General features: G+C 43.8%; 2 non-coding genes and 1 pseudogene across 2 annotated transcripts; all 3 read right to left on the bottom strand.

The window, feature by feature from the left end:
- Positions 1-578: 578 nt before the first annotated feature.
- LOC115423262 (5S ribosomal RNA) lies at positions 579-697 on the bottom strand. Its single transcript, XR_003935935.1, has one exon. It is a non-coding gene; the product is annotated as a 5S ribosomal RNA (ribosomal RNA).
- A 1,225-nt stretch (positions 698-1,922) lies between these two features.
- Positions 1,923-2,041, bottom strand: LOC115423261 (5S ribosomal RNA). The gene has a single exon (XR_003935934.1). It is a non-coding gene; the product is annotated as a 5S ribosomal RNA (ribosomal RNA).
- Positions 2,042-21,445: 19,404 nt separating this feature from the next.
- Positions 21,446-27,402, bottom strand: part of LOC115422481 (NACHT, LRR and PYD domains-containing protein 12-like) — a 53,365-nt pseudogene continuing 47,408 nt past the window's right edge.

Here is a 27,402-nt window from a genome sequence, read left to right as displayed (position 1 = left end):
CAGGTGCTGTAAGCTTTTACCCTCTTCTGTGGGCCCAGCACAGGGCGCTGCTGCTTCACCCTTTGACGAGTGAAAACGACACATTGATTCACTCCAAAACTCAGGGAGTGCCATGGAGACGGGGACCAAAAGTCTGGATGCATGGAAAGGAAAGACAGGAGAAGGAAAGGATGGTGCTGTTGTGGCTACAGCCATTTTCCCCCTTTCCAGCCAAAAACAGTCAAGAAAAACCCCCACTGGACGGCCGCAAAGGTCTTTACTGTTTCTGTTAAGCCCGTTCAAAATGCCAATAGGTTTCCTTTGTCCACTCTGAATGAATCCAAAGAAAGGAGAGGTTTAGAGAGTGCCAACTAAAACAAAATGTTCTCGTAAAGAAATGTTCTTTTTCAAAGACCAATCAAGGTGAAAAGTTAGAATTTTCTCCTCTTCGCAAAGACTCTGAGGCTTTGGCGTCTGTGGCCATCACAGCTTTGGTTTTTCGGGAATGAACTGATTTGGATTCTTCTCTTGTTGATAAACTGCTGGTTGGTGAAGCGGCAGCAGCAGCACCCTCTGCTGGTCACCCAGAAAAGTGTAAAAGCTTACAGCACCTGGTATTCCCAGGCGGTCTCCCATCCAAGTACTGACCAGGCCCGACCCTGCTTGGCTTCCGAGATCAGACGAGATCGGGCATGTTCAGGGTGGTATGGCCGTAAGCGAGAGGATCTCTCCGTCTTTCCCGTTTTCTACATTCACTACCGCCCCATGTGAGCGGACGAGGTTCCGAAGGAATCTCAAACACTTGAAGGTCTGACGCCCCACACGCTGACTGCACCAAACACAGAGGCTTGCAACATTACGGCAGTGGCGGGCTGTCAGGGCCCGCAAGGCCTTCTCTGTCGGCCTCAAAAAATACCTCAATCACAGACTGATGCTCATTACATTTTGTCCATGAACACTTATTCCATAATTCCAAATGGTCAGTCCGCTTCCTTTCGTAGCTTCAATCCAAAATTGACTCCATCTACAGTAGCCTCCGTACCTGCGCCCCCTGCGCCATCCCCCCCCGTGCTCCCCCCGTGCACCCCATCCACCGCCACTGCTCAGCCATTATCTCAGTTCACTCCCATCTCTCCCGCTCAAGTTTCCCAGTTGATGACCGACATGAAGATACCCACCTGCACCCTGGACCCCATCCCATCCAAGCTACTTAAGACCTGCCTTCCTGTCCTTTCCCCACTCATCGCTTCCATTATCAACTCCTCCCTCTGCTCCGGATCAGTCCCTGACATCCTGACACTAGCCGCCATCACTCCCATTCTTAAGAAACCTGGACTCCACCCTGACATTCCTTCCAACTTTCGCCCCATCTCCAGCCTTCCCCTGCTCTCTAAAATACTCCAGCGTGCCGCGGCTTTTCAGCTCCAAACCCACCTCACCTCCATTAACCTCTCTGAAACATTTCAGTCTGCTTTTCGCTCCAAACACAGTGCTGAAACAGCCCTCCTCAAAATGTCAAACCACCACCTCCTCCTCCTCTCCGCCGACTCTGGCCGTATAGCCATCCTTATCCTCCCAGACCTCACCGCTGCCTTCCACACCATCCGCCACTCAAAGGTCTTTACTGTTTCTGTTAAGCCCTTTCAAAATGCCAATAGGTTTCCTTTGTCCACTCTGAATGAATCCAAAGAAAGGAGAGGTTTAGAGAGTGCCAACTAAAACAAAATGTTCCCGTAAAGACATGTTCTTTTTCAAAGACCAATCAAGGTGAAAAGTTAGAATTTTCTCCTCTTCGCAAAGACTCTGAGGCTTTGGCGTCTGTGGCCATCACAGCTTTGGTTTGTCGGGAATGAACTGATTTGGATTCTTCTCTTGTTGATAAACTGCTGGTTGGTGAAGCGGCAGCAGCAGCACCCTCTGCTGGTCACCCAGAAAAGTGTAAAAGCTTACAGCACCTGGTATTCCCAGGCGGTCTCCCATCCAAGTACTGACCAGGCCCGACCCTGCTTGGCTTCCGAGATCAGACGAGATCGGGCATGTTCAGGGTGGTATGGCCGTAAGCGAGAGAATCTCTCCGTCTCTCCCGTTTTCTACATTCACTACCGCCCCATGTGAGCGGACGAGGTTCCGAAGGAATCTCAAACACTTGAAGGTCTGACGCCCCACACGCTGACTGCACCAAACACAGAGGCTTGCAACATTACGGCAGTGGCGGGCTGTCAGGGCCCGCAAGGCCTTCTCTGTCGGCCTCAAAAAATACCTCAATCACAGACTGATGCTCATTACATTTTGTCCATGAACACTTATTCCATAATTCCAAATGGTCAGTCCGCTTCCTTCGTAGCTTCAATCCAAAATTGACTCCATCTACAGTAGCCTCCGTACCTGCGCCCCCTGCGCCATCCCCCCCCCGTGCTCCCCCCGTGCACCCCCTCCACCCCCACTGCTCAGCCATTATCTCAGTTCACTCCCATCTCTCCCGCTCAAGTTTCCCAGTTGATGACCGACATGAAGATACCCACCTGCACCTTGCGCCAGGCATTGGCTGAGATGACACTTCTCTGCGACATTACCCTCGCAACGGCATGGAGACAACTTTGACTGACAGCGGCACGTTCTGTTTACAAATACTGCGCTAAGTGGATCATCCGCTCATTCATCAAAGCGATTAGAGAACCAGCATATTGTACAGAGTGAAATAAATAGCATCAGGGATAGAATAATGCAAAAAGGACAAACTATAACAGCATCAGCTAAAGTCAAAGTCAAAAGTTAATAGATTATCGTAAAGACGAGGTACATACCAGAGAATTCATCAGAAGTAATTTCTATCCAGGGAAATTCTTTCTTCCATGCAGGATCAAAGCCTGTTTTCTGTTTCTTCTTATCCCTCTGCCTTCCATCTGTCTTGGCCGTTTCTGGGGCACCATCTTCGACAATGACTGTGGCAGACTCACCATTGTCAGGGCCATCGGCGTGAATATCCCGTGACTGTCTTTTCGACGCTGGCTCAAAAAACGATGCGATATTACCCTTGCATTTGGCATTGCTCCCGCACTTCGACACAGACATGATCATAGAAAAATATTCACTTGCACGAAATTAGGGATAATCGGAGCGGCACTCACACTACACGCACACACAGGCTAAATTTTACATATAATTTTCCACAAGTGATCGCTTGAGATAAATTGACTGATGTCTCATTGTATGCCAATGAGTGTAAGGCAAGTGATTTTGCCGGGCGGGTGTCAGACAATACCAAGGCACACAAAGGGGTGTTGATTATATTGTTCTCATTTCCTGTCTGCAGCGCTTTGCACCAAGACAAAGGAATAGATTTTTTCAAATTCAAATCTTGTTATCATTACGCTGGACGATCACACACACACACAAAAAACACCACTACACTGGTTGAAAGACAGCATAGCAGGTCAAATCTCAGCGACGGGGGGGCCCCAACGTTCAATGACGCTAGCGAGAACCTTGTTTTCCTAAATAATATTGCAAGTTAATGAGATCATTATTGATGCTTTTTCCTGAGTGTCGCAGCTGTAGCTGCAGTAGAAGGAGGCTTGTGTACCCCGGGTTTGTTTATTCAGTAAAGGCATTTATTGTGGCTACAGGAGTTATCTATCTGCGACGCAATGGCTCCTTATACTACAATTCTGCATAAAAGATGTTTTTATAACCATAAAATAGTTATTGAGGGGTGGATTGATTCAGACAGAGCACTACTGAAGGCCTAGGAGTGAAATGCATGGTCCACCACTGGTTAAAGGCAGTGTTGGGCAAATTACTTTTACAAAGTAATTAGTTATAGTTACTACTTACTTTCCCAAAAAATTAAGTGAATTAGTAATGGAATTACTCCTTCATAAATGTAATTAGTTACCAGGGAAAGTAATTATTGCATTACTTTTTTGAAAAACCTTCAAATATGTAAAAGGAAACTGATTTTTGAGCTTCTTTCACAGGCCAGTTCATAAAGTAGAACAGCAGACAGGTACTTCATACCATGACTGTGGTGAGGATGGGGTCCACCAGGGCCCGGCTGGGGTCCACCAGGGCCCAGATTTTCCACCACATAAGAGCATATCTGCATTTACAGGAAGAAGACGCTCCTCCAGTTAATTCCTCATCTCCTTTTTTTAGTCGTTATTATCTCCTCCCTGATCCAGCGGTAACCGTCTCCAGTCCAGTCAGTCGGACTCTCACTCATAACTCCTCCCCTAAATTAGCTGCGCACGTAGCTGCGTTCAAGTGAATGGGGTGTGCTGCGGACAACTCAAACTCAGACATGTCATTAGTCGTTCACGTGAAGGCAGTGTGGACAACTCAAGCTCATGGACACACAGGTGAAGCGTGAAGGCAGTGTGGACAATTTGAATATAAGAACAAAACAAACATACGGTGAACATCCGTAACGTACGGCTCGCAACAAATCGGTTCTTATCGTTCACTGAAAAGAGCCGTTCAAAAGACTCGACTCGTCCGCGAACGTCACACATCTCGCCACACCTGAGCGAGCAAGGACGGATAACAGATAGATAAATATCAGCACATGGTAACGCGCCACATTTCACTGCCGGTAACAGTAGAGGCATTGTAACGTTTCAAATAGTAATTCATTAAATTACCCGTTACTGGAAAATAATAACGGCATTAGAAATGCTACTATTTTCAATGCTGTTATTCCCAACGCTGGTTTAAGGTTATTCACAGAGTCTTAACCGTTGAAAGAGCTGCCAAGGTGAAAAGTTTTTCAGAGCAGAGAGAGGATTTTTAAGACAATGATGAAGTTTGCGTAAATATGCTGATGATGTTGCCTTGGCCAGTCTCTTACAGGAAGGAGACAGTGCCTGTAAACATCAGTATTTTACACATGTAGCACCTCTGCAGAGATAAAACACCCACATCACTGATCACAGGGCAGTGTGATGGACGCAGTCACACATAGTAACATCTCTGCAAACACACTATCACCTTACTAGTTTTCATATCTCTTTATGTCTATAAGTTTGGTTAGCAGCACATGGTCTTTAGTTGCAGTCAGTCATTTAAGATACACAGTTTAGTTAATTTTGTATTTGTTTACTTAATCGTACACTTTTGTATAGGTGCACAAATTTTAACAGTGTGGGATGACCATTAAATTATTTATGCTTTTGTAACGGGCACCGGGCTACAGCACCCGCTAACAGCTACAAGTATCCTGAAATACAGGAAAAGAAGGCTGAGACAGGCAGGCGTAGCTTGCTTCTGCTAAGTCTTCCGCATTTAATTCAATAACATTCTTTTACTGAAAAATGGGAGCATTGTCTGTCTCACATTTTAAACCAGTTCACATGTCACTGTATTTTAATTGTCCCTTAGACATATTTTCATGTTCATAAAACAAATATAAAACCCACATATCGGTTTCAGTCGCAAACACATTTCGACTCTGTAGCACACAGGTGTCAAACATGCGTCCCGGGGGCCAAATCCGTCCCGCCAAAGGGTCCAGTCCAGCCCGCAGGAAGAATTTGTGAAAGGCAAAAATTACACTTAAGATATTAACAATCAATGGTATCAAAATCATTTTAATTCACCTTCCACATACAGTCCAATTAGATTTCAACTGGGTCAGACCAGTAAAATATTATCACAATAACCTATAAATTATGACAACCTCAAATTTTCTCTTTGTTAATTTTTTTGGTGTAAAAAAAGTAGAATTACATGAAAATGTTTAAATTACCAAGCTACACTTTTATTAAAAAAAAAAAAAATAAAAAATAAAAAATGTGAATAACCTGAACAAATATGAACAAACGGAAATGTCTTAAGAAAAGTAAATGCAATTTTACCAATATTCTGCCTGTTACTAAATGTTTTGTGTGATTGTAATGCAATTTGTAAATGATAAACTGATAAAACAAGGTAGAATACTGTTAAAATTCCACTTGTTTCTCTTAAGACAATTTAAGTTGTTCATGTTATTCAGATTTTTAAAGAAACTTTGTAGATGTAAACCTGATCATAATATAATTTACTTTTTCACTTATTATGTTACTAGTCTGGCCCACTGGAGATCAAACTGGGCTGAATGTGGCCCCTGAATTTAAATGAGTTTGACACCCCTGCTGTAGCACATTAACATCTCTACACTCATCTTTTACAATAACCCTGTGGTCATAATACTGCACCTTTAATGCACAGACTCAGTGCTATTCGGTATCCCTCAGACTTGCGCTTCCACAGTTGTCAGTAAATAAACACTTTATAACCCTTTTAACTTGTACATAAACTCTTAGTACACCTTTTAACTCCATACATTAGATCCACTATTCCTGTATTTAAACTGATTCTACTAGATTTTTAATACAATTCAGACATCACTTTAACCATCAAACCTGACAAAATTAATCAAAGAGCCGAATGAGAAATACTCTTGACTAAAATACTGGGACACATGTGGCCCAAACTAATATACTACAATTAGCTCGATGCTAGCTAGCAAAATAACCGAGTACGGCGCCGCCATCACTAGCAGTGCCTCTGTAAACAAAGGACTCACATTTCCACCGCTGACTTTCAGACTTGCACTTGAACCAAACAGTCTCTAAACATTTACTGAACTTTTACAGCAGTTTCTGTGAAGTTTAAACACAATACTGACCTGAAATACAGGAAAAGAAGGATGAGACAGGCTAACGTGTCCGCCTTCTGCTCAGTCTTCTGCAGTTATGAGGAAAACCGTCGGCACGCGCGCAGTCGTCTATTGTCTCTGTGGAAAACCATAGGATTACACTGCCTCCTACTGTTAGAACCCTGGTACTGCATAGACAAGTTTTTGGGTTCCAAACCCATTTCTTAGACCAAAATCATTTCTGTTGCCAAAAATGTATAAATAAATACAGACAAAATTTCAAATTTTTAAGCACATATAAACAATTTACATTTAAATTCACAAATGTGGGCACACATTAGTAGGCGTCACATTTTGTTATATTAACCCTTTCATGCACGAATTATGAAAACCTTAATCACATTTTTTTTCCGAGTGTTTTTATTCCTCTTTAGGCATGAAAAAAACAATGTGATTGAAAATTTTCTGCTGAAAAATCAATACAAAAGAATAAATTAAAAAAAAAAAAAAAAACTAAAACTAAAAGAACAACAAAATCCATGAATATACAAGGGAACAGCTGTAGAATAGCTGTCCACTGTGGTGGCCTGTATGCATGAAAGGGTTAATCCTTGGTTCCTTTGTTTGAGTTATCGTGTGGTGGAGCAGCGTTATATTCAGGTTTTGCACATACGTCACATGATCATGTGGTTTTCTGTTTACGACACCATATTGGTAGGCAAGCTTTCAGCAGTGATGGTGAGATGAAGCTTCATGAGACATCGAACCACTTGAGCCAATTGGTTCGAGAAAGGTTTCATTTCTCAAAGCTTCATGTGCACATGAAACCACCTACTGTCCATGTGTATAATCACAGACAGCTGGATCTGAACCACAGAATGTGTGATGCATTGAATTTTTGGGTCTGTTATGGCTCTTAGGAATGACTATGAATAACAAAAAATATATGACCAAATAATTTCTCTACATAAATTATCACATATGTGTATAATAAAATATTATTGAATGTATTCTGTGTGTGTAAGTTTCCCCCAAATGGTAGTATCATATTCGGGAGGTTGTGTAATGTTTTTTTTTTTTTTTCTTTTTCCACTTTAGGAAAATGGCATTAACTTAAACAGACAGAAGACAGTGAAAGTACTTGTGGAACTAAGAGGAGGACACTGAACATGCTTGTGTAATTTGGACAATGATGTACAGGACAGGGGAGATTTTATTTATCTTTTTATGTATTTATGTATTTATTTTTCAGAAATGTCAGTTTCTCAACAGTTTTTGGTTTGAAGTGATTTTTTTTTTTTTTTTGACACAACCTCTTTGGCGTTTGAAAACACCCTTTCACATGGTACAGAAGATGTACAAAAACACAAGAACAAGATTATATAAACTGGGGTACAGTAATTTTTTGTCTCTCCCAGTACTCCAGATAAGCAAACCGTATGTATCTGAAAAAATGTTAGATTTAGCTGACCTTATTAGGAGTTATCAAATCCAAATGTTCCCACACAGGGGAAATCCTCCTCTTCTTCTCCGGCTCCATCCTCTTACTCATCCTTCTCTCCTCACTCTCCTAAATCTTCAAATGATCTCTCTCTCTAAACTCTTCAAACTATCTCCAAACTATATAAACGCTATCCAAACTCTGGTATCCAAACTATCCAAACTCTGTTCAAACTCTGCACTAACCCAACTCTCAGTCAAAAACCCACATTTGGAACAGAGCCTGAGGGGTCTGTATTGCTGTCAAACCTGAATCACATAGAACCACCTCTGAACCATTGCGTGAAGCAGTCACGTGGTACAGCCGGGCAGCGAGGCTTCGGACATCATCATTTTCGGCTCCTCCCCTAAATGAAGCAAGCCTCGATACGCGCTTCGCGGAAACGCCCCCTCCATTACTCGACACACGCTTCGAAGCCTCGGCACATCTCCAAACATCACTAGCTTTCAGGTTTTTCCTTAGAGCAGGTAAGAAATAGATGCAATCAGCAGCAAAGGAGATCAGTGGTAAACTGGTGTGGTCTGTCTGTTCTCTTTACTTATTGGCTGATGAGAGTTCAACTTTAGTGGCTGTCAAAGCCAGGGGGTGGAGATGATTATAATACAAGAAAACATCGCTTTTTACGCCGTCAAAAGTGACACAGAGCGCCGTAAAACACGGCGTTTTAAAGTGCCATAAGACAGCGCTTTTTGCACCGCTCTTAAAACAGTACATGACCCCATAAAAACGGCATTTTTGTGGGAATTTACGCCGCACTTTACGGCGTTTTGGCGGTTTGGACACCGTTTTCTATGGCATTTTGGTGGTTTGCACACCGTTTTTTATAGCGTTTAAATGACCAGACGTGTGGTGGGAGTGGCGAATAGTGATAGAGATGGCCTGCCATAGATAGCAGCAATAAAACGCAAAGGCTGGCAACCATCCAGCACCAGCCAAGTATGCAGCGACCATTTTATTTAGGGTAAGTGAATGCATTAAAACACAAATTAGTTTATGGCTACATAGACGTTACCAGTATTTAGTTCAATAAACATGTACCATAGGCACCCCACCCCTACCGTTCTAAGTTTGGGTTTTTTTTAGATGTTTGTTCAGATGTTTAGACTTCCTTTATTCTTGTTCCAGGAAAAAGTGACAATCCTATGTCCCCTGATTACATGCCTTTGTTGTTTTCACACCTGATATACCAGATAGTTGTAAATATCTGGGTAGCTAACTGCCGAGCACTGACAATAGCACAGAGTTTATCCAAGGTCAAGCTGTAGGGGTCCACGGCAATAGATCTTAGCTTTTCCACATAATGAACCTGGGAGGTGCTATCAAGGGCTCTGGCAATATCGGACAGGACAATGGTGCCTTTATCACAAGCAGACATACTCACAAATAACAAAACATGCAAACACGAGTCTTAAGAAAAACACGATATAAAGCAACAGTTCTGACTTTCTGGATCCAGATAGCGTGCCTACCAATATGGCAGTGTAAACAACAATCACATGACCAGTGACGTCAGCTGCAGGTCCTAAATACTGCAGCCGCCTCATCAGCAGAAACCGTGGGCTGTGATGTCATGGGGGAATTTAATGTTACTAAAGCTTCAGTTGTATTTAGTTAGAGTTGGTGTCCATTTTGTTTTCCCCTTGTTTGTTTAATGGTTTGGCCAAGCCACTATATATGTTTGTCTCATTTTGTTAGGTCAGTTTTTGTCAGTTTGATGCATCAGTTGTTGTTCTCAGCCTTATGCCGTGTTTCCACTACGTGGAACAAGCTCGACTCGGCTCGGTATTCCTGGAGAACATTTCCATTACAGGATACTACTGACTTTACAGTACCTGGACGTCATAGCGATGCAGCGCATTATTTCCGTGTCGTCTGCTCAGAGAGTTACTGAAAACTCGCTCGTTGTCTTGTCTGAATTTGTACGTCGGCCACCAAAGACTGAATCTCCTCGACCGACCATGGTGTAGTTTTGGGCTTTTATCATGTGGACTAATGTACCGCTGTATTTACTGTCCACTTCTACATCTGTTTTTTGTAACATGGCGGGTCACAGAGAAAACTGTCTGACCAGTCAGCGGTCTGCAGTGTTATACGTCAGTTTAGTATCGCTTGGAACCTCGGCGGAGGTGATACCAAAAAACTAGTACCGGGTACCAGATTCCAGGTCCTTTTTTGTTATGGAAACGCAAAAAGGCCGCGCTGAGTCGAGTTGAGTTGAGCCGATACCACGCGGTGGAAACGCGGCATTAGTTACTGTTATTTTTGAGTACAGTTCTGTTAGGTTGCACTCTTTTATATACTTACTTGTTAAAACTATCATTTGTAATCCTTTTTTGAATAGTTGTGGGTGAATAAAAACTAGTGATGGTGAGATGAAGCCTCATGAGGCATCGAACAACATTGGTTCGAGAAAGTGTTCATTTCTCGAAGCTTCATGTGCACATGAAACCACCTACTGGCCATGTGTATAATCACAGACAGCTGGATCTGAACCACTGAATGTGTGACGCATAGAATTTTTGCGTCTGTTATGGCTCTTGGGGATTATTATGAATAACAAAAAGTGTATGACCAAATAATTTCTCTACATTAATGATCACATATATGTATAATAAAACATTTTTGAATGTATTCTGTGTGTGTAAATTTCCCCTAAATGGTAGTATCATATGTGGGAGGTTGTGGAATGTTTTTTTTTTTTTTTTTTTTTTTTTTTTTTGCCACTTTAGGAAAATCTCATGGACTTAAACAGGCAGAAGACAGTGAAAGTGTTTGTGGAATGAGGAAGAGGACACTGAACATGCTTGTGTAACTGGGACAATTATGTGCAGGACAGGGGAGATTGGATTCATTTTTCTTCAGAAATAACAGTTTCTCAACAGTTTTTGGTTTGAAATGATTCCTTTTTTGACACAAGCTCTCTGGTGTTTGAAAACACTCTTTCACATGGTACAGAAGATGCTGGCATGCACAAAAACACAAGAACAAGATTATATAAATTGGGGTACAGTAATTTTTTGTCTCTCCCAGTCCTCCAGATAAGCAAACCTTATGTATCTGAAATAATGTTAGATTTAGTTGACCTTATTAGGACTTATCAAATCCAAATGTTCCCACACAGGGGAAGTCCTCCTCTTCTTCACTGGCTCCATCCTCTTACTCATCCTTCTCTCCTCACTCTCCTAAATCTTCAAATGATCTCTCTCTCTAAACTCTTCAAACTATCTCCAGACTATGATCCAAACCCTAGTATCCACACTATCCAAACTCTGTTCAAACTCTGTTCAAACTCTGCTCTGAACTCTCAACCCAAAACCCACATTTGGGTAGACTGGACATAGTGTTCAGCCACAGAATATTCCATGTTTATAGCACGTGTTCCAGTCTGATGTTCAGAGATGTGAGTCTGGACAGATCTGACGGTTTTTCCACAGTAACTACGGAGCTTCTGAACTTCCAAATATGGTCATATCTGATGACCATGAACAAATGAAGAACTGTATTTGACACCAATCAGTGACATAGATGTTCCGTGTTCCAAAAGCCAGCTTCTGTAACTGAGGGTCAGACCACCAAGGCCCTCACCTGGGTCTGCTGTCCGATCCACAAACCACCAGACCCCTCTGCTTCCCCCTGCAGGTGGTCGGCCCACAGGGTGACTGGCCCATGTACCGGTTCAGGCTGGGCCCAGCCGGACCCCATGGGCAAAGGCCCGGCCACCAGGCACTGGTCCACGGGCCCCCACCCCAGGCCTGGCTCCAGGGCAGAGCCCCGGTAACCCTCCAGGCCAGGAACTCACACTCTTGTTTTTGTTTGTCACGAATGGACTTCTGAACTGTTCTGCTTCTGGCCTTCACCTAGAACCAGTCTACCATGGGAGACCCTACCAGGGGACAACGTGGCTCTTAAGGTCATTAGGGCTCTCAAATGCCTTCACCACAGTAAGGTGACAGTTCACAGAGATGAAGGAGATGCTCTCTATTTACCGGTCAATCTATGTTCGGACGGGTTTATGACCACTCGGTTCGGACCCAGTTTGCAGGTCATCAGATCATGAGGTTCAGACAGGGAGAACGAACCATCAGGCAGTATTTGAGCGCCTTTCGTTCACTAGCAGTGGAATCAGGGTGGAACAACCAGGCCCTGATCACTGCCTTTTTGTCCGGCCTTAATCGCTCTGTCGGCCGGGAGATGGCGCTCCACCAACAGCTCACCTCCCTAGACGATGTTATCACCGAGGCTATCCGGGTCGCTGATCAGGAATCAGTTTGGCAGTTCATGGAACCAGAGGTCAGCTCTTCGTCCAGCAGGGGACCGGGTCGGGAGACGGTACGACTTCCGACAGCTGAGACCGGTGGGGGTAAGGAGGAACCTATGCAGTTGGGACGGACTCACATCTCGGCAGAGGAGCGCCGCCGACGCATGACGGAAGGGCTCTGCCAATACTGTGGACAAAGTGGCCATAGAGTAAGCAACTGCACTCTTAGACCCGATGCTATGTCAGGTGAGGGGTCGCTGTTGAGCAGAACAGTGTGTTTGTCAACTGTTTCTCGCCCGTTTCCTGTGGTTCTGTTGTGTTCTAATTCTCTGTCTCTCCAGCACCCCGTCCTGATCGATTCCGGGTCCGACGCTAACCTTATGGACCAGAACCTAGTAACTAAGCTTGGACTCATCTCGACCCCGGTTCAGCGTCCGCTGGAAGCCCGAGCCTTGGATGATCACGTGATCTGTCGTATCACTCATTGTACCGAGCCAGTGACTGTGCAGTTTATCGATGGACACACTGAAAGCATTAGCTTTCACATATACAACTCTGAAACTCAGCCACTCATTTTGGGGTACCCATGGTTACAGATTCACAAACCATATATTGATTGGGGCACAGGGGAGGTTTTTTCCTGGTGTAAAGACTGTGAAACTCGATGCAAGTATGTTAAATTACCTGTTAGTTCCCCTAAGATGTCACCAATTGCTGTAGCTCCTGTTAGTGTTCCTATGGAGGAGAATAAGGATTTTCCTGATTTTGAAAAAGTTCCCCGGTGTTATCATGATTTAAAGGAGGTTTTCAGTAAATCTAAGGCTACGGCCCTGCCACCTCATCGCCCTTATGATTGTGCCATTGATCTGCGCCCTGGTACTTCTCCCCCTAAAGGGAGATTATATTCCCTGTCTGGCCCTGAAAACTTGGCTATGAAAAAATACATTGATGAGTCCTTGGCTGATGGGTTAATTAGGCCCTCGTCGTCGCCTGCAGGAGCAGGATTCTTTTTTGTAGACAAGAAGGATAAATCGCTCAGGCCTTGTATTGACTATAGGGGGCTTAACGATATTACTGTCCGCAACAGGTACCCCTTGCCACTGATGTCTTCCGCCTTTGAACTGTTGCATGGTGCTAAAGTCTTCACTAAACTAGATCTTCGCAATGCCTACCACTTAGTTCGCATCAGGGATGGAGATGAGTGGAAGACGGCGTTCAATACCCCTAGTGGCCATTACGAATATTTGGTGATGCCTTTTGGTCTGACCAACGCCCCTGCTGTCTTCCAGGCGTTGGTCAATGACGTCCTCAGAGACATGCTTAATGTTTTTGTGTTTGTATACCTGGACGATATTTTAATTTTTTCTCCAGATGAGGAAACCCACATTCAGCATGTGCGACAAGTGCTTCAGAGACTCCTGGCTAATCAACTGTTTGTCAAGGCAGAGAAATGTGAATTTCACCAGCCTTCGGTGTCCTTTTTGGGCTTCATCATCTCTGAGGGTAGCGTCCAGATGGACCCCGAAAAGGTTAGTGCGGTCAGGGAGTGGCCAACTCCAGCCTCCAGGAAGGATGTTCAAAGATTTTTGGGTTTTGCTAACTTCTATAGGAAGTTTATTCGGGGGTTCAGCAGTGTGGCTGCCCCCCTGCATTCTCTCACCTCTTCCAAGTCTGTGTTCAGGTGGAGTCCTGAGGCTGAAAAGGCTTTTGACCACCTGAAGAGGGCGTTTTCCACGGCACCCATCCTGTCCGTTCCTGACCCAGCCCTGCAGTTCATGGTGGAAGTCGACACCTCCGATTTGGGCGTTGGGGCGGTTATTTCACAACGCTCTCCTACTGATAACAGACTCCACCCCTGTGCTTTTCTCTCTAAGAGATTGTCACCGGCCGAGAGGAATTATGACATTGGGAACCGTGAACTACTAGCTATTAAGGTGGCGCTGGAGGAGTGGCGCCATTGGTTGGAGGGGACGGACGTGCCATTTCTTATCTGGACGGACCACAAGAACCTGGAGTATCTACGCTCAGCGAAGCGCCTCAACTCTCGTCAGGCCAGGTGGGCTCTATTCTTCACCCGTTTTAACTTCACCCTTTCTTACCGCCCTGGCTCTAAGAATGGGAAGCCGGATGCTCTCTCCAGGGTTTTCTCTCCTGACATTTCCTTGTCTGAACCTGAGACTATTCTGCCTAGTTCCTGTGTGGTAGGGGCTTTTCAGTGGGGGGTTGAGAAATTGGTCATGGAGGCCCTTAATGACTGTGAAATTCCGGATGGCGTTCCGCCAGACCGTCTGTTTGTCCCTCCGCACCTTCGTTCTCAGGTGATCCAATGGGGCCATGCGTCAAAGATGGCGTGCCATCCGGGGGTGAAGAGGACCTTGTTTGTGGTAAAACAGCGCTTTTGGTGGCCAGCCATGGAGAAGGAGGTTGCAGAATATGTGTCCGCCTGTCCTGTGTGCGCTGCTTGTAAGGCCTCTAATAAGGCTCCCATGGGGGAGCTGTGTCCATTGCCTGTCCCCAAGAGACCTTGGTCGGACATCGCCCTGGACTTTGTGACTGGTTTGCCCCCGTCTAATGGTAACACGGTGGTTCTCACCGTAGTGGATAGATTTTCCAAGATGGTGCATTTTATTCCCTTGCCTAAACTGCCCTCGGCTAAAGAGACAGCGGAGGCGCTATTGACTCATGTTTTTCGCCTGCATGGTTTCCCCAGAGACGTGGTCTCCGATAGGGGGCCTCAGTTCATTGCCAGTTTTTGGAAAGCCTTTTGTTCTCTTGTTGGTGCTTCTGTCAGTCTGTCTTCTGGTTTTCACCCGCAGTCCCATGGCCAAACGGAGAGGCTGAACCAGGTCCTGGAAGTGGGTCTCCGTGTGCTGGCCTCCCAGAATCCCGCCTCCTGGAGCCGTCATCTGTTGTGGGTGGAGTTCGCTCATAATTCACTGCCCAGTGCTTCCTCTGGGCTGTCACCTTTCCATGTGGTTTATGGTTATCAGCCGCCCTTGTTTCCGTCCTTGGAGAAGGAGGTGGGCGTACCCTCGGCCCTGGCTCTCATCCACCGATGCAAGAGGACTTGGACTCGAGCTAGACAAGCCCTATTGAAGGCGTCAGGCCGTTACAAGATCTCGGCGGATGCCCATAGGACCCCCGCTCCTGTTTACCATCCTGATCAGAGGGTTTGGCTGTCCGCTAAACATCTCCCTCTCCGGATAGAGAGTCGCAAGTTGGCACCCAGGTTTGTTGGTCCATTCCCTATCTCGAAAATTATTAATCCTGTTTCTGTTCGCCTGAAGTTACCAAGGTCCATGAGAATCCATCCCACCTTTCACGTCAGCCAAATTAAACCCGTGAAGGAAAGTCGTCTGGTCCCGCCCACCCAACCTCCTCCCCCTCCTCGGATGATTGACGGGGATCCAGCCTACACGGTCCGGCGTTTGATGGCAGCTCAGCGCCGGGGGAGAGGGTTCCAATACCTTGTGGACTGGGAGGGTTATGGACCTGAGGAGCGCTCCTGGGTGCCAGCATCCCGCATCCTGGACCCGGACCTTATCCGACAGTTTCATCGAAGCCATCCTGATGTCCCTGGTCCGTCTGGTGCCGTCCCTAGGAGGGGGGGTACTGTCATACCTGCTGCCAGACGCTAGTCTGGTCTTGTCTGTCTTTTATGTTTTGTTTGTCACTTCCTGTTTTATTTTGTTAAGTTTTCCCTCATGTGTCTTGTCTGTCGTCTTTACTTCCTGTTCCCTGATCATCCTCACCTCTGACCTGATTACCTGTCTCCGCCCTGATTTGCTCCACCTGTGTCTAGTTGTCTTCCCTCCCTTTTGTGTATTTAAACCCTGTCTCTTCCCTATGTCAGTCGCCAGTTTGTAACTCTAGTAGTTCAGACCAGCGTTCTTGACCTCGTTTGTTCGTTTGCCTGCCTGTTTTTGACCTGTTTTGGATTCCTCGGTTTTTTCGTCTTCTGCCTGCTCCCTGTCTGGTTTTGTCTGCCTCTCCTGATTCCTGCTTTTGACCTTCTCGCCCTGACTACCGGTACGTGAGTTTGTCTTGTCCTTATGTCCTGTTGCCCGAGTATTTGCCTGCCTGTGTATGACCTGTTTCCGCCCCTGACCTCCCTTTGCTTCTCCCTAGTCGGGAGAAACACCCCAAACACCGTACGGGGAGACGGGCTGTCGCCCCTGATCCAGAGAACGAATCAGAGGAGGATATCACCCACCATTATCCTCAAGATTCTGTCACTGATCATTATTCTTCACCTGTGTGTGATAAATAAACCTTTTGAATTATATTTTTGGCGTTTGAGTTCTGCATTTGGATTCTGTGTTTGTACTCGCACCATTACATCTACCGTGAATTGGTCAAAGAAGAAAGCGAAAGAAGTGTGCTTGGAGCGTGCAGTAAGGGTGGGAATCGAAATGGTGCTGATGAGAGTAAAACTCTGAATGAATTGATTGTTTTGTGTAAGACAATGTCTTCCAAGAGGAAGCAAGAGATCATCAAGGGTCAGCAGACACTGTTTGGTTTCCTAAAGAAGCAGAGAACAGGTATTTACCTGCAATGCATCTAGATCTATGCTTGCAAACTGTTGCTCTCTCCACAAACATTACTAAAATAAATCTCAGGTCATGAATATAAACATTTCACAGATCTTGTATTTGTTCTATTAACTTTTATGAATGAGTGAAATGACAAAATACAGGGGAAATTCTGGCCAATTTTTTTTTTCATGTGTGGACTTGTTGGTGCCAGTGGAGGAGAGAGAAGAGAAGAAGGCTCAGGAAGACATGTATGAGGAAGTAGCAGCTGTGGCAGAAGCTAAACCAGATCAGGATGCTGAGATGGCAGAGACTCTAGCTGACCTAGATATGGAGCTGGATGAGTGACAGGGACTCTGGTGGAGACTCAGACTTTGAGTTTGATATGGACAGTGGTGATGAGGACACATCTTAGTTGACAAAGGTAAAACACTTATAATTACAAATATTGATATTGGCAATCCAAGTATAAAATTTTTTGATGTTTAAATTCAAAACTACTAAAATCAATTTTATTTACCACACAATTAAATTACTAATATTTTCTGTGCTTGCAGATAAGACAAGCAGGATGCAAGGTGCAATAGCAGTGTGAAGCATTTTGTTATTGTAGACTGATACAGATGATGATAATAAACACATTCTGATTTACTTACCAGATATTATGTCGATATGTTTTATTCCGAGAGCTGCCTGGAGTGCCTATAGGTTCCCATAAGGCTATGGTCCCCTAGTTAAGGTCTCACACATAGTTTGTGCAGGGAATTAAAATCCATCACCAATAATTGGTGATGGAAATTCAATTTAAATTGTATTAATTGAAATATACGTATTTTTTTCCAAAACCAATCACACAGACAAAATGCACATCTATGCTAAACATGCAGTTATGTTACAAGCCAGACAGCATACTGCAGAGGTTTACTAAGAGACCAGACACACATACTACTGGTGAAAGTGCACTTTGCATGAAAATTGTGTACTTAAAACAGCTCCATAACATTGTGTATTTTTCAGTGTCACATTTTGATGGAAACTGTACTTAAATACACAAATCTCATGACAATACAAGTGCTAGAAATAAGTAATATTACTCAATTAAAATGCACCAGAGGCCACCAAATTATTAAAATTTTCTTGGGGGGCATGCCCCCAAACCCTCCTAGGTGAGGCGCACCTGTGGCATGCAGCGGCACACAGCGGCACATTCCGGCCTGCGACAACTCAACGTGCAAAGTTGTGCAGGCTACTTTCTTTTAGTGCAGGCTACTTAATATATTCTGGGAACACTCTGCATAAATGAACCCTCCCAGAGTTTTCTGGGTCCGGTTGTTTTGATCGTCACCCAAATGCAATAACTGTGTTCACACCTCCCCAATTAAAGCTGCTCAAGGGTCAAACAAAGGCTGCTGGAGTGAAAACACACTTGGACACAGCTGAAGTCCAACTGTTGATGCATGATACTGGGACGTGAAAGCCTGTGCACATTATAGGAGCCAAATCAGAGGATCGAACTGTTTGTCCTCTAGGTGTCACTACTGCTCTGTGTTGAGGCTCTGGGTATAAAGGCAGGTTGTGTCACCTATGACATCAGGTGTGTTCACCTGGAAGGGCTAAAGCAGTGGTTTCCAACCTTTTTTGGCTTGTGACCCCATTTTACCATCACAAATTTCTGGCAACTCCAGACACTCAAAACTGAGACTTTTTTTTGTTGCTAAAATGAATGTGTTTTTGATCCTGTAATAGTTTTCTATACTATGTTTCAAATACAGGGCTTAAAGGTGGGGTCTGAGATGTTTTCCTGGAGCATTTTTTATTATATTCTTTAAAATCCCCTTCACACCCCGATTACAACCAATTAATTAAATGCTCTAACACAAAAATTAAAAAAAAAACAGTAACCTGTGGAACAGACAGGACTGAAAAAACACCATCCAATCATTTTGAGCGCCCACTCGAAATGATTGAACGGTGATATGTCTATCAAACTCAACTGCCATTTGCCCCTCCCCCCTTCCCCCCTCTGTGCATACCCCTCTTTGAGCATGAGTCGTGCATTCCCAGAGGCTGGAAGTGAAGCCAGAACCTGGCTATATTAGTTCTATTAGGATGGAAAGTTCACCGGCAAACTGTTTTGTCACTAACATAAATCACTAGGAAATGTAAGATTAGTCCCATAGGTATGAACTGGGGCTGTTCTGGAAGAGCGGGGGTGTTAGAGGAGACTGAATGAGGTATGGATGGATACACGAGCCGGAGCCTCAGCCGTAGTCGGCGTCGGAGCCCCAGGCGGGGCCGTACTGGACTTTAGCCAGCGACAGAGCCTCAGCTCGTGTAGGACACGGAGCTGTGGTTGTGGCCGGGCCGGACAGTAGATGGTGTAGGAGCCCAAGCCGGGGATGGAGCAGAGCCTCAGCCGGCGAATTGTTGCTGTGCAGCACTCATGAACCCTCAGGAACAAGCATTGCACGTGCCACTACTCTGGAGGCGTGGCTTCGGAGGGACGTCTAAAGAAAGGGGTTTGGACTTTTGAATTGAGTATTTTCAAAATGTAGCTTGCTCGAACCGTTTTTCTAAGTTCTCATACCCCACCTTTAATTTTAGATGACATTTAGTCTATATAATGTATATTTTTAAGGACAGAGGAAGAAAAGCCAGGTGCAGATTACTGCACAAAGTGAGAATTTGATTTTCCTTCAGGATATGTACAGTCAGTCCAGCTTGGATTTACAAGGCTGACAATTAATACTGAACAAACAAAAACTCAAACTATGAATTATGAAAGAGCTGCAGCATCTGAAACTGACCACAATGAACATTTGACAGATAAACAGAACCACAGTGCTTCAGTTTCACACTCACAGTTTGTCATGTCTTTTATATATGTGATTGTCTCTGTCAACTCACCATATATTTTCTATTGGTAAGGGGATTTGTTTTGTTTTGTTTTGTTTTTTATCAATTACTAGGAATTTCAGGTGACCCCATTTGAATTCCAGGCGACCCCATGTGACCACAGCTTCTCTCACAAATACACAACATGCTAATGGACAGTGAAGTAACCACAAAGCCATCCACCTGGTCACTGGTGGACGACATCTCAATAGTTGAAGGAGTAGACTGATCTTCTCCATGTGTTTCCATCAAATGGTGTTTTTCCTTCACCTCATCCAGGACATGAACAACAGACAGTGCATCCAGAAGGTCCACAGGACCATCAGGAACCCAGATCAGACCCAAACCCAACTGTTGGTGGTGGTCCATCAGCCCACACTGACAGAGGCTCAGAAGTGCAGACTGACAGGAGGATTATTGGGAGAGTGTCCACAGTGTTTGTTGAGGTAAAGGTTCCATCCTGTGGATTTGAGTCCATATTGATATTAGATTAGATGGACCAGGGCAGGGCTGCACACACCTTTACAGTTGGACAACTACTACTAACATGACCAAGTCCAAATGATCTACAAACATGGATAAATATATATTTATTTACAGTGATGAACACATTCATTAAACCACCACCCAATGTAAGGTTTATGTCACAGCCCCCCTAAATGAACAGCAGTGGTAATGACATCATTATCAGTTTGAATGTTTCTGTAATGGTTCATACACCAGTATGTAGAAGATATCTAACACAAATGAGGTTTTCAATATTGAAATATATTTATTATTATTACTCATGAGTTTTAAAATATGTTTTGCCAAAAAAAACCCAACCTGAAAATAGTAAAGTAAGTACATTATTATTTCTTGATGAAATATGAATTTATTGTTATTTACTTCTATTTGTGAACAGAAAAATGGAATAGTTTCCATCAACAGTTAAAGTTTAATCCACCAAACTGACCTGTTCATATAATCACCTCAGTCCAACATATAGTTGTGACTGTGAATTTAATGTTATGAATCCACATAAATAATGAGTTCCCTGGATGTTGAATGTTTCCTTTCCAAACATTCCGTTGATTCTTTATCCAGTCGGTATTTGATGCCATAGATCGGATTCTACAGTACATTTGTAAGTGTAATAACTGTGAGTTCGGTCCAATGTGTGAAAGTGTTAAATCAGTGGAGTTGATTTGGTTCCATCTCCATGTTGTGTTGATGGATACTCAGTGTCTGTGGAATATGTTGGCGTTGACTCAGTTTGGGTTCAGGAGACAGTTTGACCACCACTTGATGTTGAGTTGGTGTTTAACGATGGCTTCTACTCCACCCAGCTGGTTTCACATGGACTTCAGACTGAGGTAAGTTTAAGCCTGGACTGAGTTTTTAACTATATGGTGAAGATGAGGCTTTAATTAGATTCAGATAATTGAATAATGACATAAATGAGTAGTTTGGTCAGTTTGGATGTACAGTTGTAATTCCCACTCCAGACCAGGTGGTGGCAGTAAGGCTCACATTCACATTTATGGACCAACACCTCCCACACATTAAACTAAAGGCTGTTTATGAAATGTGAGCAGTAGAAAGTCCAGATGTTTGCGTTAACATCTACACAACCACATGTCCATGAACACAACTACACAACAGAACTACACATCACACAAACGCACTGAGGATCCAGAACCCAAACCAAATCCAGCAAACAGTGGTTCAGTGGATGTGGTATTGAAGGTGTGGAGGTGGATCAGTTTGTTAGAGGAGACTCTGTAGAAGGACACAGATCCAGCAGGACAGTCCACATACACTGATACTGAACCAGAGGAGGAGGAGGAGGACTGTGGGAGGGATGTGTGTTTGTCTTTATGAGAGACCCTGTATCCACCTTCATAACACTCCAGATTCCAGGACTGATCATTTCCTCCAAACACACAGTCATTACCGAATCCTTTCCTTCTGATTCCTCTGTAAGTCACTGATATATTAACCTCTCCACTCCACTGGACCTCCCAGTAACAGCGACCAGTCAGACCAGTTGAACACATCAGCTGATGATAGTAGATAAATCTGTCCCGATGTTTAGGATATGACTGAACCTTCTTCACTCGTTCCACCTTCTTGTTGTTTTCAGACAGTTTCAGTTCTCTGTGCGCTGTGTTTGGATCCAGGGTGAGTTCACAGAAATCTGATGGACAGAAGAAAACACAATTCAGCTGCAGTTATTGATCAGTGATCAGCTGATTGACTGACAGTCTGATCACATCACTGGGTTCAATTCAACTGTTAATGATGGATGGATCATGTGTGAGTCTGACTCTGATCAATACTGATCAATAACAGATAAATGCATTGTTTTATAGGATGGATCTGTTGTTTCTGAGCACATTTTCACCAACAGACGTTCAATAAAAACAGAAACAATTTGATTTTCCTGTTTGATTTTCCTGATCAGAAACAGCAGATTCAACATTTCTAAAGGACTGGATTTTCCTTCTTTGTCAAACAGAAAATGGTATTGAACACATTTTCAGTTACTGACAGAAACACAAAGAATGGGACAAATGATGGATTTGAGCCCCAGGTTTAGATCAATTCAATATGTGAACCATTAAAGGAAGTGTTGAAAAGAACAAGTGAGTGGAAGTGTCCAAATGTGTGCATGGATTTGTTCAGAGCATCATCCAAACAGTCCAGAGAGAGGCTGGATGGAGGTGACAGCCAAAACCACTGGGTGGTTTATGACCATGAATCTGTAATTAGAGGATGGAGCCAGTGTTCAACATGAAGGGTGAATGTTTCTGTCATGGTTTGGACTGAGGTCAGATGTCCCAACAGCTTCAGGGCTCCGATCAAATGTATGTGTTTACAATCATGTTGACAGCAGGAAAAAAAACAACAACACAAATGGTCCAGTGAAGGACGGCCCACTGGAACCAACTGGTTTAATGGATCCACCAGCGGACTGAAATGTGGAAATGGACTAAAAACACATATGTGACAAATGTTGGATTGAGCTGATGAATCCATATAGAAGACACTGGACTGAACCACGAACCGAACCATGGACTGAACCATGGACTTTAATTGGTTTGTTTTATGGTTCTGATGATTTTGTGTTTGGTTGAATTGTTGTTATTTTTGTGGGTTTAATGGTTTTGGTGTTGATGCAGTGCTTCAGACAGACGTTCATAATGAAATCCATCCATGTTCAGTTGTAGAATGGCCCCTGGATTATTGTTGGTACTAGTGATATCCCAGTCTGGATTTTTTTGCTTCCAATCCGATTTGTTAATGATTAGTTTTGTCGATACCAACCTGGTACCGATACTGACTATTTTTACAGTGAAATTTTGATTTAAATTTGGAGTAATTTATATTATTATTTATAGGTTATTATACTATTATTTTATTGGAGATCCCAGTTGGGCTGAATGTGGAACCTGAACTAAAACAACTATGACACCTTTGACTCTTAATAACTTTAGTGTAATTTTTACACTTTCCAAATTCATACTGTGGGACAAATTAGAGCTTTGCTGGGCCAGGTTTGACCCGCAGGCTGTATGTTTGCCACCCCTGCTATAGCGTGTCTATGGACAGGTCTGTCCAGGGATTAGACGGCAGTGTGTTCCGTGCCGTATGTACCTGACAATGAGCACACGCATATCACATAACCACACAAACTGAAAGTGAAACTTAACGACGCTTTACTAATTCCCTAAAAGATCCCGCAGAGTTGGGCGCACTGTGTGTGTACTGTGACCGACGTGGACTCTGCGGATGTTTGAGGTTTCCCGATGCCACGGATGCCCACCAAGCCCAACCTCCAAACCCCACACACCCTCCAGTCCCCCACTCTCCCACACAAGCATATGCGCACACACCCACTGACTCCCAGACATACATACCACCCATCCCACATGTGCGACCATTCACACACAAGTAGTGGGCCCATTTATCGTTGTAATCATCTACTCTATTTAACAGTCTATAAGATAATCTTTCAAATGCTGCCCTCATGGTGAAACTTACATTTTCTGCATGATTCATTTCAAGAAAATCCATGACAAACTGGTTTATCCACTGTGAGTCTGTATGGAGTGACCCATATGCTGTGACTTTTCAAACTCCCAGATGTTTTTTTTTTTTTTTTTTCTAACTGCAAGCATCATTACTCCTTAAGACATTTATGTTGTCTTTTTCCTGTCATTTGTAACCTGGCTAAACTGCCTGACAGCTGCTGGTTATGCCTTTTCCACCTGGGACTGTTCTGCATCCTGTTGGGTTTTTGGAAGTAAGACACACCTTCACACTGACAACACACGAGTGTCCACAGCTACGAAGACATTCAGCCTCCACATGATCCTTTGTTTGTGTTTTTATCTCATGGATGTGCTTTTCTTTCTATATGTAGTCATGGCCAAGTGGTGTATGAAGCCACTCAGACCTGGTCTGGCCCTCTGCTTCTGCTGCTGTTAACATCAACAAGTGTGTTTTGGTCTGATAATCAGACAGATTCAGGATCTGTCACAGACCACATTTTATTTTTGTGTACCTTTTGTACACATATAATCCATATAATCCTTTAAATGGGATTTATGTGCAATAATCTTCTATTCTGAAATGAACAATGCAGTGTTGTTATATTATTGTTTTGTCCGAAACCAATTTCCCTGTATGAGACAAACTTTATCCTGGTTTATTCAATATTTCTCAAGAATAAAAGCACTATTTTTATATAGACTTGGTTCAGGTGTACATACTGTTTACATGTACATACTGTTATTCATGGGTGACACATACTTTTAATATTGTTCAAAACAAGTTGTGCATTACAGAAAATATTTTTTAATTATTAATACTTATAAATGTTGCATCATAAATGATGGGAAGTTGTTTAGAGATAAATGACAAGAAAAAACAAAATTAGATATAGGATTTCATTTTTTAATAGTAAAATAAAGAATAAAGAACTTTAAAGAGTCAAAACATCATTCCCTTCTATACATTTTGTGCTAGCTGAATTTGTTCATCTTAATTTAATTCACTATATAAGTCATACTTTGGGACAGATTTCCAATATATGATCATATCTTTGAATGGATCTGAAGTCCTCTGGCCTCCAGACGACTGTAAAGTCCAGGTCGTCTGTGTCAGTCCTTTCATGTAAATTGTCTGTACTAGGGATGGGAAGATTATCTGATATGTATCGATACGCCAACACGCGCATGCACGATCCGAGTGCACCAGTAGAGAAGCTGCGAGTGAATGAAAAGTTTGGAATGATACCGTGATGCATCGGTTATTGAATGTTTGTATCAATAAAATTCGATCCATTCAATAGAATATATTTTTACTAGCATTTAAAAGTGTTGCTCTTTATTTGGGTAAAGTTGTTCTTTCCTTCAGACCCACGTTAACGTGCGCCGTGGATTCGCAGATGTGTACACTGTACATGACAGTATGAGCTGCGCTCATATGCACTGTGGCTCGAGCGCCGCGGGTGAATACTGTAACGTCTGTATGTGAATGTGACAGACACAGAAGGAGGTGACCACATGTGGTTAATGAAAGTCTACTTTTTGACTAGATCAACTGTATTGAATTCTACCGTACAAACCGGAGATACGTCCTTAAACTGTTACATACATATCTAACAGTGCATCCCAGAATACCTTGTGCAGGTGTCTCTTACAGTGACAGAACCTTTTTCTGTGTTACCTACATTACAAACACATTTTTACACATTTTTTCGGTGAAGGAGCAAGAAGTTGAGTGTTAGAAACATGTAGAGAAATGACTTTGGAAACCAAGTCCTAACTTTTTCACTGACTGTATGTGAGGCATGTGTTCTGACACTGAACTAAAGACACTTTGTGAAAAGTCATGGTCTTATTTGATAAATAAATAATCAAGCTCATTGAATTGCAGTGGCGACACGGTGGTGCAGTGGTTAGAACTCGTCCCTGACAGCAAGAAGGTCCTGGTTTCGATTCCAACACCAGTTGACGGGGTGGGACCTTTCTGTGTGGAGTTTGCATGTTCTCCCTGTGTCTGCGTGGGTTCTCTCCGGGTACTCCGGCTTCCTCCCAAAGACATGCACTGATAGGTTAATTGGTTAATCTAAATTGCCCATAGGTGTGAATGTGAGAGTGATTGTTTGTCAGCCCTGCGATGAACTGGCAACTTGTCCAGTATGTACCCCGCCTTCGCCCCTATGTAGCTGGGATAGGCTCCAAGCGACCCCCATGACCCTAGTGAGGATAAAGCGAGTTCAGAAAATGAATGAATGAATAATCAAGCTCATTGAATTGCACTGCATATCTTTTTTTCCAGAATAAATGCGTTGAATCGGAATGTGCTTAATCTCTCTGTATCGTGATTTAGGTGTGAATCGTATCGTATCACATCCTGAGGTGCGACACACATATCTATAATATATCGGATTGGAGATGCTGTATCAAGATGTGTATCGCATCAGCCTTACAACTAAGATTCCCAACCCTAGTCTGTACTAGGGATGCAAATTATCCATTAATTCATTAATCGATAGTTGGTTGCCTTGATCGATCGATTAAAGATTAATTGATAAGCGGCGATTTTCCTGAAAACCTGAATTTCTAGTTCAGTACGGTAAAAAGCATGTCATATTCCTTACTGATTGATTTATTGAAGTACTGGATACAGTCAGTGTTTCCTGTGGAATTCATCTGTTGGTGTGGTGGTGTTTAATGGTGGGGGGGGGTGCACGCGCATGCGTTTCGTGGGGGGGGGGGGGGGGGGGGGTACTTGCACGTGCACAGTACGGCTGGGGGATGCATGCGTTTTGCTTGGTAACCACACGCGTGCGTGCGTCACTTTCCGTCCTACTTCTAATACTATGGGGGTACGGTGCAGTCCGTGCCCCCGCAGCAGTGAAAGTGAAACTTTTGGCTCATTCATGTTTTCTCCTGAAGCTTTGCAAATGCATTACATACCTGTGGCCCGAGTCAGGACCTGGAGGATATTTTCAACTTCTGTCTCACTGACTGTGGACTAGACCAACCTCCAGGAAAACGCTCTGATACCGACCCCGCATTTGTGTGTGTATTTAGTCGGAGGTGCACCGCTCCCACAAACAGATGGGCCGGTCTGTGTTTCGCTCCATGATGTCCATAAAGACATTCTAACTCATCAACACCATGATCCGTTTCGATGACAGGATATACCAGCTACGGAGCTGCCGCATGGACAAACTGGCAGCCTTCGGACAGGTGTGGACGGGCGGAAAAGGGCAATTAACAGACAAATAATAATTTAATCAAACAAATTCTTATCGACAATTAATCATTATTCGATTAATTGTTTACATCCCTAGTCCGTGCCTCTCATTCCTCTGGACCTTCAGGACCTGGACTGTCGGGTCTGGGCTCGGCAAAATTGGCCCTGACTCGATCCTGATCGACTGCATCCAGGAGGTTTTTGGAGTCAAGCGCCAAAGTGTGAGCAGCTGTCAACATCTGACGTTGAGACTCCTCCTTCACAGACGTGATGGAGTTCTGCTGGGCCAGGCGCATCTGTTGATCAGCTCTCCTAAGTCCTTATTCAGCAGCTTCTTCGTGCCCTCTAT

The sequence above is a fragment of the Sphaeramia orbicularis genome, chromosome 7 (genome assembly GCF_902148855.1).
Source record: "Sphaeramia orbicularis chromosome 7, fSphaOr1.1, whole genome shotgun sequence".
In the NCBI taxonomy this organism is placed as follows: domain Eukaryota; kingdom Metazoa; phylum Chordata; class Actinopteri; order Kurtiformes; family Apogonidae; genus Sphaeramia; species Sphaeramia orbicularis.
Note: the sequence above shows the minus strand (reverse complement) of the source record. Positions and strands in the feature narration are given on the sequence as shown.